Source organism: Pteropus vampyrus, unplaced genomic scaffold (assembly GCF_000151845.1).
Source record: "Pteropus vampyrus isolate Shadow unplaced genomic scaffold, Pvam_2.0 Scaffold117, whole genome shotgun sequence".
Lineage (NCBI taxonomy): Eukaryota > Metazoa > Chordata > Mammalia > Chiroptera > Pteropodidae > Pteropus > Pteropus vampyrus.
The window spans coordinates 472,951-478,125 of NW_011888898.1; the positions used below are offsets into that span (position 1 = coordinate 472,951).

The window sequence follows — 5,175 nt, forward strand, 5'->3', positions numbered from 1 at the left end:
AGGCAGGAGGCGGGGCGTTTCCGAGCGGCCGAGCCGCGGGAGGGCGCAACAGCTGCTCCCAGAGCACTTTCTGACCCAACAGTCCCCGAGCGCCGGACGCGCCGCGCCCCGGCGGCTCTAGGGACCCCCCGCGCCTGCACTGTCCCCGCGCGGACGAGTAGGGGGCGCCCGCGCCTTTGCCCCCCGTGCGCACCCCCGCCCCGCTCACCTTAGCCCCGCGCCCGAGGTGAGCCCGGCCCCCAAATCCTCCGGGCGGGGGTGGGGTGGGGGTGGGGGCGCTTCTTTTGGAGGGGGGTCTTCAAGGCGCAAGGCCCTGAGGCGCTGTGGGGGGATGGCCTCGCTCTCGGCCGGTGGCCCCCCGTCTCTTTTGGGGGGCCGGTGCGGGCGCGGAATCCGGGAGGTGTCCGCACAAAAGGCCGAGAGAAACTCCGCGTCGCCTCCCCTCCCTCCTGCCTTCCCCGCCCCCTCCCCTCCTCGCCTGCTCCCTCCTCATTCAAACCTCGGCTCGCTCGTGTGGTGTCAGTTCAGTCCCGGCCGCCGCCGAGCGAGGAAATGGCCGAGGAGCCGGAGCCGCAGGTAAAGGGGGCGCGTCCCCCGCCCGCGCCGGGCCCCAGGGGGCGCCCCGCTTCGCCCCTCGGGCGTCCCCCCGAGCCCGCTCTCGAGTCTCCGGCGCTCGTTGTCTCGCCCCCTTTCCCGGATGGTCGCCCCGCCCGCCCCCCCATTCCTACTCCAGTCCGCTCCTCTAGGGCGCCCCCTCCCCACCCGGCGAGAAGGTGTCGGGCGAGCCCCCGGCGTGTACAGTGTTTTACCATCACACTCACTCTTGGAAATAGTCGCGATGGCTTGGGGGTGGGGGAGTCCCCCTTCCCCGGGTCTGGAGCCAAGGGATGGCCGGAGGGAGCCCGGGGGCTGCGAGCGTGGGCGCGTGGGGGGCTGTTCCTGAAAAGTTGGGTGGCTCCGCCGGGCAGGTCTCCCGGCTTGCCGACTCGGTTATGGGGGGACGGGGGCCCGAGCAAGTTGGAAACAGCCAAAACAATGCGTCCTAACAGGCGTCCCCCGCAAACAATGGCCGGGACCGTCCACACTGGCCGGGCGGAGGGCGAGTCGATAGGGGCCGGGGGAGGGGCCTGGCCTGGCCGCGGACCCCGATGCGCACCCCAGCGAGCCCCCGGGCGCCCCCCACATCCGTCCCGGGAGTCCTGGTGGTCTGCCCATCTCCGAGCAGGCGGTGAACGGGCGCTGCGTTTCCTGGATGTGTGATTAGGTTTTTTTTTTTTTTTAAATTATCCTCTTTAATTTTAAAGATTTAAAAAATCTTATAATAACCCTTAAACGCTTAAAGACTATCTTTATAACTCAATTCCAGTGGGAGACCCAAAGCCATCTAGAAGCAGAATAGGAACTCCAAGGGGCAGGACAGATTGAAGTGTTAGCCCAAAAGTGTTTCTAATTTATTTATTTTTTTTAAGAGAAGTTTCTGCCAGCAGGCGCTGAGTGGCGAAACGGCGCGGTTTCAGATGTAGAGCCCTCTTCACTTTTGATTTGGCCCCCAAATGCGAGGGACACGGGATGGGGAGGGGAGGGGAGGGGAGAGCGCTGCTGGGGGCCGGGGAGACTGGATTTGGGGCGGCCTCGGCCGTCCTGCTCTGAGCGGGCGAGATCCGGCCTGCGAGGTGCTCGGGCCGGTACCTGCGCGTCGCGGGTCACAGCGGTTCGGGTCCCGGGTTGGAGCCCACATTTTAGGATTTGGGGTAGGGCCACCGAGGACGGGAAGCCGGATTCTTGGGCGGGTAGAGTGGCCAGGCGGGGCGTTTTCCTCAAGGTTTAGTTCCAGGAGCAGTGAAGAGCCACTAATGGCCACTTCTGGGACCCCAGTAGCCTGTTCACACTTGGAGCAACAGAAACTTTTTTTTTTCTGTTTATTTTTTTTTTCCCCCCGAGAAAAGGAAAGTCATGTCGGAGTTTAAGGCTTTGGTGTGTTATTCCGCTTTGAAATTCCTTGAGCCTCAATTTATATTTCCGAGTCAGCCTGTAGGGCTTGAAGCGTTGAACATTCCTGAACGTGTACTAAATGGCGGTTGTCGTGGTCCTTCGGCCAGTTTGGGGTCGTGTGTTATTGGCCAGCGTATATACTACAGCCTGGCTGGCTTCCCGGTTTTCTAGATCGTTTGCAACCATTAAGCTGTATGTTTTAAGAAGCCTAGGTCTGATTTAGTTCAGGTTGATTCAATTATGTCTTCATCGCTTTTGAGTTGGTTGAATGAGTTGACATGAGATTAAGCTCAACAAAAGAAAGGCAGGGAACAACAGCTGCTGGCCAGGCCTGGCGACTAGGTAGGGTCTTAGGAGGCCTTTTACCTTCTCTTTTCTCTGAGTCAAGTCTATTTAAAATGTCCTTTTACTATACTTCCCCCCCCCGGAGTGGATGGGCTGCCTTGATATCAAATAAGACTTAAAACACTAAATTTTATACTATTTTGGGAATTAGTAATCTGGAGTTTCTAAAAAGCCCTCAGTCTCTATAGTGACAAGTGCAGAGTAATATAACCTAATTGCTTTTTGTCTGAAAATATAACAGTCAAACCACTAGTTTGTGCTTGCTTAGTTAATGTGTGCTAAGAACTTTTAAGGTGTGTCCTTAATGGTAGATGACTTTTTCTGAGAAGTCATATTTATTTTAGATACTGTTTTGTTCGGTATTCCAAAGACTGTAGTACTGTGTGTATATGTGTGTGTGTTAATCCTGGTGTTTTAGTCGAAGTCACCCCCCTCCATTGCTGCCATTTTTAATGTTATATAAGTATTAAATTCTAGAGGCAGCGCCTTATTTAAAAATCCAGAAGCCAATAGCTACAAAACAAACTTAGAATGTATTCAGTTTGTTTGGGTTTATTACCCGATGGTTTGGAATTTTAATTATTTGGTGGAAGAAGGAAGACTGCTCTGTTAGCTGTGCACGTTGATTTGCATGCTGGAGGAGGAAGTAGGGGGAAAGATTGACTTTTCTAGGTGAGGGACATAGAATTTTTTCTCTAGTGTCCTACTTCTTTCAGTCTTTATCTTCACAACACCGTGTTGCTTGTGAAGTTTGACCTTTACTGTTTTTTTTTTTTTTTAAATCTGTGAGATGGAAGTTTAGCAGTTGTCTTGGGTTCATATTATTCCCTTTCATTTCTTAATCAAGAAGGAACTAATACACCACTTAGATAAAATTTGTAGAAAATATTTTCCCCCTTAACCTGAAGAATAGTCTATTTAGATAATAGCTTGATCTCCCGCTCCCCCCACCCCATACTAGGGGAGGGAGGAGGGAAGGTTTTGACTTTGCCTTTACTGTTAAGTTTTAAGGTGGAGGGAGATTTGCATACTCTTGTAAGCCTCTGTTTTTGGCAGTGGAACTTGGGGGGAATAGCAACCCCAGTTTTTGCTTCCAGTGGTCCTTTTAAAAGAGGAAATCTGAAAAGAAGACTTAATCAACAAGTCACTTACAAACCGATGAAATAATTAAGGAGTATAATGGCCTGGCAAGGACAGAGTCCCTCACTTCATTTCAGAAAAATGTTAATCACTTTTCTAACAGTATTTATGACAAAATGGCATGTTTTTGCCACAGCAGGGTTGCCTTTTCCCAACTCCCGAGCACTCTTAACTCTGAAATGCTTGATGAGAGCCTCAGGGGTCCCGAAGGATGTGCTGTTTTCCCACTTTACAAAATTACATTCTTTTCTTGAAGTTGTCACAAACATGGTATTGGCTGATAAGAACTTTGGAGTAGTTTTAATGACTCTTGACTGCTTACAATCTACTTAAAAAAGGATATGCTTTTATCTGACTCTTAGGACTGTAATGATTGGACCTCTTATGTTTTACATGAAGCTTAGTTTCCATTTGTTTTAAAAAAAAATTTCAATTCTGATTGTTCCATCTCAGAATGGGTGCCAGTGTGGCCTGGGAGTTATGGTTTTTGAGGTTGCTGGGTATGACTTATTTTAAATTTTTTATTCCTCATTCCCTATTTCAGTTTAATTCTGTAGCAGTATGGTTAGTAAGTGAAGTGGAAAGGTGAATCCAGGGTACTAAACAATGGCTAGGTATCTCCCACGCCTTGAAATTATACAGTAGGAGTAAAAACATGAGACAGTTCTAGATACTGATGGGCATTCCAATAGAATAAAATAAATGTAATGAGATTTTAAATTAAATGACTGCAATTGGAATATACAGAATAGTTTTGAAATTACCGAGGTATTGCAAAATAAAAACCTAGAAGGTGTTTACAGAACAAGCGTTAAAGGAATCACAGTCATATTACATATTCCAAAGAGTGAAGGGTTTACTTGCAGCGTGTAAATGAAACCTGGGGGGGGTGGGAAGAGGCTGGATTCGTACACCTCATCTCCATGCTTTGGAGGGAGGGGAATTGACTAAGTGCACATGGAAGAAAGAATGAGTTACACAAAGAAAACAGGAACTTTCTTAAATTTGGGTGAGGGAGGCTTGATCACTCTAACCCAGTGGGCTCATGTTAGGCACAGTAAAACAACCTGACTGAAATGCTGGCTTTTAGGAATAAGGTTATTTGGATTCTTTTTTTTTTTTTTTTTCCTAAACACAGTTAGGCGACTTGCTGGTGGAACATGGGGCAAAGGGTTTTGAAGTGAGACTATGAGGGCAGATAGGACTCTGACTTTGAGGAAGTGAGTACAGGGACCATCTTTCCTGAAATCTGCAGCTCGTGATGAGCAAGCTCGATTCTTGTATAAATCTACCTTCCAGATAAATGGCGGGGCAGCCCCTGCCCAGCCAGCTGCCCCAACAGTTGCCCTCGTGTGCCTGACATTGGAAAGCTCATTAGAAAACTTTACATTCGAACATTTGTTGACTGATTGTGCTTAACATCCCCATTACTTCCTGCCCAGGGTAACAACATAACTGAGTTACTGGAAATTTGGGGTCAGTTTGGCAATTTTATGATAAAGTTGAGAAATAAAATTACTAAACCTGAAAAGACAGCTGAGTAAGTTGTCTGAGAGAATTAGTTTAATTCCTTAGCTTTTGTTCTGAAGCTTTATTTACCAAAGTTGTTTCTGAAGGACATATTCCTCCACAGAGAAGATTTATCCTAGAGTCAGATGCTGGTTTTTTAATGGGTTCTTACACTGTTTTATGTATTGG

The 5,175-nt window shown here is 48.8% G+C and overlaps 1 protein-coding gene across 1 annotated transcript in view; it reads left to right on the top strand.

Moving 5' to 3' along the window:
* Positions 1 to 318: 318 nt before the first annotated feature.
* The window catches only part of ZNF217 (zinc finger protein 217), a gene marked incomplete at its 3' end in the record, with an annotated part of 15,755 nt that continues 10,898 nt past the window's right edge, over positions 319 to 5,175 (top strand). Inside the window, exon 1 of the mRNA XM_023534080.1 lies at positions 319 to 576. The remainder of the gene's footprint in view (positions 577 to 5,175) is intronic.